Source organism: Thamnophis elegans, chromosome 5, assembly GCF_009769535.1.
Source record: "Thamnophis elegans isolate rThaEle1 chromosome 5, rThaEle1.pri, whole genome shotgun sequence".
Taxonomy (NCBI): domain Eukaryota; kingdom Metazoa; phylum Chordata; class Lepidosauria; order Squamata; family Colubridae; genus Thamnophis; species Thamnophis elegans.
The window spans coordinates 43838893-43851368 of record NC_045545.1 but is presented as its reverse complement, the minus strand read 5'-3'; positions in this window follow the sequence as shown (position 1 = coordinate 43851368).

Genomic DNA, 12476 nt, shown 5'->3' with positions numbered 1-12476 from the left:
GTCACAGTGATTTGTATTAGTCAAGATCAGACAGGTGTTCTCTTAGTATTTTTTTTGCTTGTTTTAACTTTTATTTTTAGTCTGTCTTTTACAGTTACGTTTTTGATAGGTTGGGCTATAGTTTCTTTTTTGCATGAATACTGATGCAAATAATGAGTTAAGCAGCTCTGCTCTCTCTGTGTTACCTGTTACTTCCGTGCCATCTTCTCTCTTTAATGGGCTGTTTCCTTGGTTGTTGTTGTTGTTGTTTTTGTTATTTCTATGTTGGAAGAAACTTTTTTTATTATCTTATTTTGCTATTGGCCTGAAAAATAATTTGTTTCAAAATTAAATCTAGCTTCCAACAGACTCAAATTCTCATAAATATGTGAGATATCAACCTAGTACTGTATCTTGTTTGACATCACATTAATGAATTGACCAAGTACATCACAGATTTTACTTGTTCAGGCCATCTTTTCTTATTTATTTATTTATTTATTTATTTATTTATTTATTTATTTATTTGTATCCTGCCTTTATTATTTTTTCAAATAACTAATAATGGTGAACGTTTCCTCACAACAGCAACCCAGTGAGGTGGTTTCAGTTGAGAGTGAATGACTGATCCAAAGTCATCCAGCTGGATTTCATGGAGAAGGCAGAACTTGAACTCATGGTCTCCTCCTTTCTAGCCTGGTGCCTTAATCACTAAAATAAAGCTATGTAAAATTAGATCAATGTTTTTTAAAATATAAAACATTGTGTCTCATTGTATTGTCTTCCTTTTTTACTGTTTCCCTACCGTGCTTCTTCTTTTTCGAGCTAATTTCAACCTATAGTGACAGCTTATTGTAATTCGTTTTATTAAATCTCTTTTTTGTTTGTTTTTAGTCTGTTAGTACAAAGCACTTTGCTCTGCAGTCACAAATGCCTTATCCCACATGGACTGCCTGAGTTTGGAAATAGAGATATTCTTCACTACTTCCCACTAACTTCTAAAGAATATTTGATGCAGTATCATGAAGAGACTTTCGGTTCCAGTCTCTCTTTTTCTCTCTCTTTCTTTCTTACTTCATAAGAAATGTGAATGCTTTATTATTCAGACAGACAGCTGTTTTTATTTAAATCAGGGGACTGTGTGTTTAGGCATCTCATTCTTGGTTTTTATTATTAAAATTATTACATTTGCTTATAAAACCATGCGTATACAGAACATGTATATATTTGTACTTCAGAAGATAACAAAAGACATATCTGCTTGTTTGGGGTTTTGGTTTTATTGGTGCATCTCCGTGATGGAGAACCTATGGTATGCCTGCCACAGGTGGCATGCAGAGTCCTCTCTGTGGGCACACCATCTGTCGCCCCAGCCCAGGCTACCATGCCTATGCCTGTGCCTCCCGCCGGCCAGCTGGTCTTCTGGTCTCTGCCGTGCATACTCGGGGGTGGGACCTTCCCCAATCTCTGCAGTTTCCCCCCCAGCATGCGCTATCTTTCTCCCCCCAGCACGCACTAGCTTTCTCCTGCATTTCTGCTGCCTGTGCCTTCCCCGCTCTCCGCAGGTTCCACCCTCTGCAGGTGCCTCCCTTGGCAGGATTGCAGGAGGAAGCTAGGACATACCGGGGACAGAAACTGCAAAGATTGGGGGAAGGCACGGAAAGCAGGACTGCAGGGGAAAGCTAGAATGAACTGGGGGGAGAAACTGTGAAGACCGCAAGGGCACCCCATGCCCTATTTTGAGCCTGAAAAGCCTCCTGCACTAACCTGAAAGCCAAAATGGGGGGTGGGGGTGGGGTGCATGCGAGGCGGTGTTTGCATTACATTTTGGGGATTTGGCCATGTGTGCATGTATTCATGTACGCGTTTGAGCACTTTGGATACTTGGCACCAAAAAGGTTAACCATCTCTTCCCAGGTTTCTGGCACAGTCTTAGAACTGTACTCATGCCTTCATAGACATTGCTGCTAAAGGAAGGAAATGGAAGAGCAGATCAAGTAAGAAGAGTCTCTGCAGCAGAACAACCAAGTTCAGCACTGCTCAAAAGACAGAAATAGCTCCCCCCTCCCCAATATCTATTTCTATGATACATTGTCCACCTGGGAGCATGAGAAACTGCTACCCGGATTAGCAGTAATGGCCAAGCAATTACCGTTGTTGGCCTGTCCATCTCATTGTTGAAAGGAACATGAGCAGGAATAACCAGCAAGGCCCATAAAATTTAGCAAGGCTGTGCTTTTTGTCCCCCTCACTAATAGGATTTCATTTTCTGCCACAACAAGTACACTCCATTACAGATAAATATTAGAGAAACCTATGAAACAATATAATCAAGCAGTAGGAAAGATGCCCAGGAAATAGTTACTAATGCTTTGGGTTTTCTTTGCTATTAGAACTGTCAGATAGTGGTAATAAACCATATTGATTGGAGTACTTTAAATATCGCCACTATTGCACATTGCAGCATCTTGGTGAGTGAGTGGGAATCAGAGTTGGAAGGTGCCATTTAGACCATTAGGGCGAACTGCAGGCTCAATGCAGCAATCAGAATGAAATTATTCCTGACAGGCAGCTGTCCAACCTTTATTTGAACTGCTCTTCCTCTTAGAAATGTTCCTACTCTTCAACTTGCCTGCTAATATATGAACTTAAAAATATATTTAGGCACCAGTTAAGCCAATATACTAGTTTTTATAAGGGAGACAGCTCATTTTTAAAGCATAAACAATAAATGCTTAGAACTGGAGCAGCTATTTTACGTTTTAAAAAGTTAGGAAGCAATTGATCAATTCAGAATCATGCATGGAGCAAAGGAATTTTTAGGTTTCATTCCTCTCACATTTACTATTTGCAATGGGATAATTGTTACTCTTGATTTGAATGGGATCTATTTCCTGAAGCAGGAACTTGATGCAAAGGTTTGATATAGCAATTACAAAAAAATGAACCTCCTTCTACTCATACTACAAACCAGTGGTGGATTTCAAATTTTTTTAGAACCTCTTATGTAGGTGTGGCCTGCTTTGTGGGAGTGGCTTGCCAGCCATGTGACTGGGCGGGCGTGGCCAACTTGTAAAATGTGGTGAAACTCATTTAACAACACTCTTGCTTAGCAATCAAAATGTTGGCTCAGAAACTCTGGCATTTGAAGCACGCAAGTCTTAAAGCTGTCCAGTTACAATACCCTTGCACCCCTAACCCTTTAGAAAAAAACCCCCCAGGGGTGTTCAAACTTGACAGCTTTAAGACTTTAAGATGCTCTTTATCTTGATGATGTGCAGATGGGTGGGGGGAGGGAGCTGGAACCGGTTCTAAGCGGCACTATAGATTTGTGGAATCTCTTCTATAGAAGAGATTAGAACTGGCAGGAACCCACCCCTGCTACAAACCTAATCTGAAGCATTTGCCATTGCTGCCAGGTTTGTTAAAAACAATATTAGGCTAAAATATGAATAATCTCATATCTACAGTTGGGCTGAGAATTTTAAAATTTCCTGCTCACTTCTAAAATGCAATAGGCCCATGATGGCAATCATGGCAGACGTGATCAGCTGGTCCTCACAGTCACCAGAGCACTGGAAAACAGCCTGCAAAATGGCCCAAAAAATGCCCCCAAACCAGGCTGTTTTTGGGCCACTTTCCAGGCTGTTTCCAGACCATTTTGGAGCCATTTTCAGGTGGTTTTTCAGGCGGGTTTTGGGCTGTTTTGGGGCCATTTTTCAAACCATTTTCCGGGCCATTTTTGACCCCCAAAACACCTGAAAACACCCCCAAAATGGCCTGAAAACAGCCCCCAAAATGGCCTGAAACGGTCTGAAAATTCCCCCCAAACCATGCCAAAAACAGGCATGTGTGCGTCAACCAGCTGATCTTTGGGTTTCTGGCACTCTAGTGCACGCCCATGCACACACATGCATGCACATTCCAGTTTGGGCACTTGATGCCAAAAAGGTTCACCATCACTGCAATAGGCAATCATGGAGAAGTCTTGCTAACTTAAAGAACTGTTATAAATAAGACATCTATATGGTATTATGTATAAAAATGGCTGTTATAATCACATAATTATGGTTGAAGACAGAAGAATCAACCATATCTGTCATATCTTCATCTTCTGTTCAAGTGTTCCCTTCTATCCTCTTGCATGATGGAAAGTGAGATCAACTCCTGTAGGACAATTCTAGCAACCACATCCTCTTCTTGCTCTGGATGCTGAAAAGGCCCCTAGCCTTTCAGCATTATGAAACTATGGGAAATAACAATAGTGCCTTTCTTTTATCAATAAATAACCATACCAAACTGGACACAAATCCAGCGCACTTAGTTTACACTGGGATTATGTCAAAAAAAATTTACATTTTATTGAACCATCATTGTTTATTGTTTTAATATCTTGTAAACTACATTTAGCCATGAGAGAAAAAGAGGGCACAATTTAAAAAAAACAACAACAACCCACAACTCCTAATATATCTGGGATTAAAGCCAGGGCCTGCCAAATCAAGAAGGATGACTTTAAGGTAAACGTACAAAATTTATGGGGATGAAGTAGGTGGCTTAGAGCAGCATAGCATACAACTACAGCTTTATTAATCAAACTGTGAAACAAGAAAACATGAGTGGCAGGGAGTCTAGGCGAAGAGAGAGACATAGTTTAGCAATGTCTTCCTAGACACGCCTCACACAAAACTACATTTGTCTCCAGTCTGCTGCTTCACTAATATTTGTTAATTTTCTTCACTTATTTTCCTCATTTTCAATGTCAGTAAACAGGATTTTTTTTGCTTTCCCCTCCCCCCATTGCCTATTTGGCACAGCCCCAGAGCTATTTATATGGTAATTGATTTGTCCTGCTAGCAACTGTACCATGGCCACAGGGTCAAGTCACTATTTGCATTATTCCAGTCCCGTTCTCATGACCTCCTGCCTGTATGGTTTTTAGTAATCTGAGCTAGCCTTAGCTGTGCTACCATGAACTATGCTGTTTATGTGAATGCAGACAAGACATGCCAGTCTGGCACAGATTGGCTTTTTATGTGCTATTCTCAACTTACTTTTGGGACCATCCAAGTTAACAAATAGAAAGTCACCTGTATATAATAGAAGCTTAATATAGCAAAAAGTCAGCACAGTTAGGCTGGATTCACACATTGTTAACTCATAAACCATGGTTTACAATTTCTGGGTTCATACAATATACAAAATTAGGACATGAAACTGACATTATGATATGTGAATCCAGCTGATGGCTAACAAGTCGAGCTACAGTTGTATGCCTTAAAATGAGTTAGGACAGGGTGTCAAACTCATGGCGTCACCTTGTCGTCATGTGACCTATTGCAACTTTTTCCTTTACTAAAATAGGGATGGGCATGGCCAGTGCGTGATGCAAGTTTGTGCTTGATCCAGCTAGAGTTCCATTAAAGTTTGCTAACTATGCTGCAGTACCAGGAGGTATTTTAAGCAAGATAAACACAAAATATGACTCAACAATTCAGTTCATTCCAGAAAAGAACTACCGCTTCAATATCTACATGGGTGGTTCATAGTTTACTATATCTGAAAAGGCACCCTTAATCCAATGTTTTTTTCAAATTTGGCAACTTTAAGATGTGTAGACTTCAACTCCCAGAATTCTACTCCACATAATTCAATTCTACATATCTTAAAAGTTGCCAAGATTGAAATAAAAAAACAACCCTGCTTTAGTCCAAATGTTTCTTGCACTTAGCTAGACAATAAGCCTTCCCCTCCAGTCTGCTATCTGCAGTTATGCAGGAAGAGTTTAAGGCAAGAGCAGAAAAGCGGGATGCAGTCATACTTGCAGTCTCTCTGGAAGACTTTAATACTTGCCTCTGGTAAATATTTGAATAAGTTCCCAACAACTTCTTTCTATTGTTCTACAGGCAGAATTAGACTAGGCGAAGGCATCAGTATTCAGTCAAAACCCTGCAGTCACTTTTATTGTGACCCTCAAGGGGGCTAACAGATGCTTTTCTTTGTCAAGGATCCCATTTGTCCTCCCCTCACATCCAAGCAACAATGTCATGTTACCTTGCTTGTGCCCCTTCCCTGTCACTGTAATCTTCTAGTCTTTCCTTCTCCGTTGTTTGAGTCCCACCAGACCAGAGTGAGAAATAATCTCTTAAATAGCATCCGAGAATGCAAAAGCTGCAATGTGTCTGCAGGTACTTAAGGGACAAGGGAGATTTGAAGTTGTGAAAGAATCTGCCAGCAGCTGTTGAAACTCACAACTGCAATAGGTGTAGCAATGGCATGGAGCCAAACCAAGGAATTAGGCATATTAGCACATGCATGCAAACCAGAGGTACAAAGCAATAAAACAAAATATCCATTCAGAAAGGTGAGCTTTAATTTTAATTTTGTTTTAAAGGTAGACAGGCAGAAAGCAATAAAGAGTGACTATGAGCCCAGTTATATTCTTTAGTAAGTCATACTTTTAGAAGCAGGGAATGTGATAATTGATGGGGAAGAAGCATGGGCATTGCTGCCACAGGACACAGATTTCTAATGGTAGGAGAGAAAAAGACTCAGAAATCAGGTTGCCAAAGAAAAGGCAGAGTCCAGAAAAAGGTAGCTAAATGCAGTTCTTCGCTTATACTTTTGCCATGCTTGTTTAAGGAGAAACCTGTGTAATGTGTTTTTAAAATGCTTAATTTATTTTCAGATATTTTATCATTTTTCTAATAAGCTCCTTAAGTATTTTAGCCTGACATGTTACACCTTAATATGATTTGGTTTTAGTTAAGAATATAATTTAAGCTCAGATACTATAGTTGCAAAACCATGGTTTTTAACTTGGCACTGCGATTGGAAAAAAAAATCTAAAAAGGGTTAGATCTCATTAGTTCTTGGAGGAAGGCCCACCAAGAAATCCCAAGGCTGCAAAAGACAATGAAACAAACAAAAACTTGAAAACCTAATGGCAAACTTTCCCCGTATTATTGCACCAGTATTACATGGAAGCTTCCGTATAGTCATCAGCAGTCAAGTTGTTACTGCATTTTTCCAAGTAATGTGAAAAGCAAAAGGCACTTAGAGTTTAGAGGTGAAACAATTGAAGAAAAGTATGCATAACAAAGTAAAATAAGCAACTGTGCTGGCCACGGAAAAGAAAAAAATTGAAGTCTGTTTGATGCTATCAATTTGTTCATGTGAAATAGTGTATCATATTTTAGCAAAGTATGTTGTACAAGTCAGCCCTTGTATAGTAGCTAAGATTCCAGTGAGATGCACTATTCAGAACTTCAGTTTAAGAAGAATATGGATAAGCATGTCCTAGAAACAGGCAGTTCTTTTTCATGATCAATTCAATTTTGAACTTCAATTTTGAAGTTTCTATAACTCATTGAACCTACTGGTGAAAAACAAAGCACACAAAAAATATACCAGGTAAATATGGCTGCTAACCAGTAGTGAAATTCATTTTTTTAACTACCAGTTATGGGGGCATGGCTTGGTGGGCATGGCAGGGGAAGGTTACTGCAAAATCCCCATTCCCTTCCCACTCCGGGAGAAGGTTACTGCAAAATCCCCATTCCCTTCCCACTCCTGGGGCCAGTCGGAGGTGGTATTTGCCGGTTTTCTTAACTACTCAAAATTTCCGCTACCGGTTCTCCAGAACAAGTCAGAAGCTGCTGAATTTCACCCTTGCTGCTAACCATATCGGTGTGATTGAGGTCAAACTTTTAGGAAGCTTTCTCCCATATTTTCTTTCCTTCTCTCTCTTTGATTAATAAGGGCAGGCAATCGCAATGATAAGTCACTACCTGTGTGAGGGCAATCAAATAACAAAGCTTAAGAAAAGCATCCTTTTTTTTCTATTATTACCTTCTCTCCTATTATTCACCTGCCCTGGGAAAAGTTCTTTATTCATTCCCTCTCTCTTCTTCAATTGCTTCAGAAAAGGGAAACAGTTGACTGTTGTTGTTGCTGTGTTGCCACCAAGCAATTTAACCATCACATCTGAATAAATGGCTCCCCACCTGCTGCCCATCAACTGCCTGTACAATTACTTTGTCACAGTGGTCTGCAGATCAGGAGCTCAGCAGGGTGAAAGGGCCAATGTGCTAACAAGCCCAACAAGGCACTAATGAGCTGGCATGGCTAAAGGACCCTGGTGGCCCTAAGACAGTACTAAATAGCCCGAGTTGTGCATTTGCAAGTAGTAAAACCATGGCTGGTTGGGCAGCCAGGCTGAGACCTTCCTACATCCATACAAAAGTGAAGAACTAACAAGCAAGCTATTTGTGCTATCTTAGGGACCTTGTTTCCAGACTCCATGGGGAGAGAGGTTCATATGGCACTTGCACTGCAATATTTTCCTTTGTTCTGCCAGTCGGTTAAGGGATAAAATATCCCCTTTGGGACAACTTATATTTGAGATTATTCAAATTCTTCAACATTTCACATTTAATTTTTTTCTATGGGTATTTTTCCAATATAAATTTGTATTAATGCAAATTTATGCAGTCAGGAAATGAACTGTTGCCTGGAATTAAAACTGTAAAAAGAAATGCTTCCTACTTCTTCCTTTAAGCATCATGAAAGATAAAAGTCAGACAGTACTATTAGTAAAGCAATAACTTTCATAGGGTTGTGTGCAAGTTTAAATGACTCTCAGGTAGGCAATTAAGACTGACATTAACTTGTACATCATCTTGAACTATGTTTGTTGAATAAGCCATAGCTGCCTTGACTTATACATTATGCTAACCCCATGGACCATTATTTACAAACCAGACCTCCCAGGTTCACACAACATACTAAATAATATAATCAAGTACTTAATGGTTTTGTCCAGTATGTGAGCCAGATCTATCCATTTAAAATCAGAAAAAAAAACCACATCAGAGTAATTGAATTCCCATAAGACCCTTAACTTGGTTCTTGAGTTAACGTATTTTGGGAGTAAATAAAAAAAATAGGTTTAGTTAGTACCATATGCTAAGTCACCATCTAACCAGGGTTAACAATTAAGCTTAGCATATTTTGAGATGATTTCTGCAAGCTCTTTATCTAACTAGCCCAGGCACTTTATCTATGTAGCTTGATTTAAGTTCATGCAAACAAGTTATGGTTCAAGGCTTTTCTCAGGGCTGCCATATTGCATCCCAGTGTTGAGTTGGCTTGCCTGCTCCAGGGAGCTCAAGAGGCATGCATATTTGCTTAGGCAATATGCCTCTTAGAAGTTTTGCAGGAAGGCAATGTCTCTGGTCATATTTGCACTTACTGTCCTGCCCTGTTCTCATGCTGGCTTGACTCTAAACCAGCTTTAAGAAAAAAATCTGTCCAGATTGAGATACTTCGACAATAGCTTGCAAGGTAATTCAGTCCAAACACCAGGCAACCATGTCCTTCAATCAGAAAAGCCTCCTGCTGCTTTGTCCTTCTTTCTCTTCAAGGAGAACAGCTGCCAATCATTTTCCTTCCTATGCATAGGACTTCCTAATGTACCCCTTTCTCTCTATTTTCCTTGCACAATTCCATCAGTGCATGATGCAGCAAGGAGTTTCTTCTTCAACCAGTTTGTTGCAAAACCTGACATTTTCTTCTGAGTACATGGTTGAACTGGTTTTAGAATTACATCTTCAAAGCCTTGAAATGTATATATAAACAGGCCTTCTCCTGAACTTCTTAGTTTTTCCCTTAAAGTGCTTTAAAAGAATAAAATGTCCAGCGATGCTCTATTCTGTGGATTTTCCAATTGCCAAAGATAAAAGGGTTTTCCAGTTCACCAATAATCCATTGGTTATTACAATTGTTTGGAAACCTTCTACCTCAGTTGACTATAAAAATAGCAATAGCAATAGCAATAGCAATAGCAGTAGACTTATATACCGCTTCATAGGCCTTTCAGGCCTCTCTAAGCGGTTTACAGAGAGTCAGCATATTGCCCCCAACAATCTGGGTCCTCATTTTACCCACCTCGGAAGGATGGAAGGCTGAGTCAACCCTGAGCCGGTGAGATTTGAACCGCTGACCTGCTGATCTAGCAGTAGCCTGCAGTGCTGCATTTAACCACTGTGCCACCTTGGCTCTTAAATAAAGGATATGGGTTATTTTTAAGTGCAAAGAAAAGGTAGGAAATGCAAAGAAAGAAAATAACAAAAAAGAATGCTTCTGCCAGTTTTCAGGCCAACAGACATATTTTCAGAGCAAGTATTACAACATAATTCATGCTAAAGGATAGCTTTGAAAGGTGTTGGAAAGCATAAGAAGCTGACTCAGTCAAAGGGGTGTTCCTACTTCTGCAATTAGCTTGCAACAAACTGATGAAATGGATAAAACTTCTGCAGCGTTAACTCTAGACTTCTCAGCTTCATCCTGCTCTTCATTACTAGTTAAAGCCTCCCATGAGATTGTAGGAAGTTGGATCTGAGCAGTAATCAATGCCTCCTTGAATGAGGGGGTGTTTCCCTTGCTCCCGAAGGAGGTTTTAAAATGCCCCCTTGTCAAGAAGTCTTTACTCAATCCAACAACTTTTGGACAATTTTAGACATGCCTCCAAACTCCCTTTACTTGGAAAGTTTGTAGAGAAATTGGTGGCCCTATAACTGCAAACAACCCTAGAGGAAGTGGATTGTTTAGACTCATGACAATCAAGGTTCAGCAGGCAACTGCATTGCTCACACTTGTGGGTAACATTTAGATTATACCAAGGAGAAATGCAATCATCCTGGTCCTCTTTAATTTCTTGCTGCTTTTTACCATCAGGTATGGTATCCTCCTGAATCATATTTGAGGGACTATACTGATTCTCTCCTTCTCAAAGAGGGAATCTTGTTGTTGATGATGAGAAAGGTCAACCTAGAGACCTCTGTGGAATGTCCCAAGGATCTCTCCTCTCTATTTCTTTTAAACATCTACATGAAACCACAGGAGGAAGCTATTCCATTAGCGTGGGGTTCAGTATCATTAATATGCTGACAATATTGGCTAAGACGCTGAGCTTATCAATCAGAAAGGTCGGCAGTTCGAATCCCTAGCACCATGTAACAGAGTGAGCTCCCGTTACTTGTCCCAGCTTTGGCCAAACTAGAAGTTTGAAAACACGTAAGAAATCCAATTAGAAAAATAGGAACCACTTTTTGTGGCAAGGTAACAACATTCTGTGCTCCTTCAACATTTAGTCATGTCGGCCACATGATCAGGGAGACGCCTTTGGACAGTGCTGGCTCTTTGGTTTTGAAATGGAGATGAGCACCACCACCCTAGAGTCAGGAATGACTAGCACATATGTGTGAGGAGAACCTTTACCTTAATAATTATATATCTAGACTCTGGGCCAAAGAGGTAATGCAGTAGTAATGCTGACCCAGTTTCTGGAGGTTGTTAGGATCTGAATAAGAATGAATGAACTCCAACTGAATTATTTCAAGACAAAGCAGTTTTGGTTTGGTGGTTCTAACAATTCCAGCCTTTAGAAATTTTCCAGTCAGATTAAATAGAGTTAACTCCTACCACATTCCATCCTTATGGGATTATCTCCTTATGAGTCATTGGAAGTAGATATTTTGAGTAGCCTCCCACTCCCCAACTCTGTTTTGATCTCTTTGGGTTCCAGGAAAGCACTAAATGCCTTCCTTCCATTTTCCATGAGAGGAAGATGTGTTGCAATCTGAAGATAGGGTTGCAAGCCCACAAGCCTTGGGACTTTTTTCTTTTCAAATTGTTTTATATTTATTTTGGATTTTTTTGAGCCATTGTTTTATATTTTGACATTGTAGGGCAGTGGAAGACATATAAGGAAAACAAAATAATATAGTCACTTGTTGCCTGTCTTTCTCTAATTTAGACAAGGGTCAGAACATAATATGTTTGTATCATGCCATTTTTAATTATCTATAGCTAGAGTTTAGTCATACGTTGAGGACTAAAAAGGTTGGAATGACTGTTCCTTCAGAGAAGATCAAAATTAAAAGGCTGTGAGGAAGATGTCCTGTTAACTTACTTGAGTATGGTAGTATTTCATCCATATGCTTAGATGCACCAGCCCTATGCAAGATTCATCAAATGTATGCTCAGAAATTGAAAGAAGTATTAATTCTCACAATGGAGGGATGGATTGAAAAGATGATAGAACTAGCAGAGATGGTGAAATTGACTGCACTAATTAGGAAGGAGAATGTAAATAATTTTGTGGTTACTTGAAAACCGTTTCTGGGCTTTCTGCATGAAAGAGGGGGGGGGGAAAAAACATTTTGACTTGGGTTTTTATGATTAAGTGGGTAATTGCTAAAGAAATGGTTAATGGTTATTAACCATTTTACTTATACTAAGATTTAGTCTAAGTAAAAAGTTTATACTATAACTTAATTAGGTATCTTACTGAACCAGAAAAAGTTGAAACCTACTATTTTGGGGTTTTTTTTAAATTTCTTTTTCCCCTTTCCTTCACTTTATCATCCCTATCCCCGTTCTTTCTCTTTTTTCTGTTCTCTTTATTTCTATTTGTATTTTATATTAAGAAAATC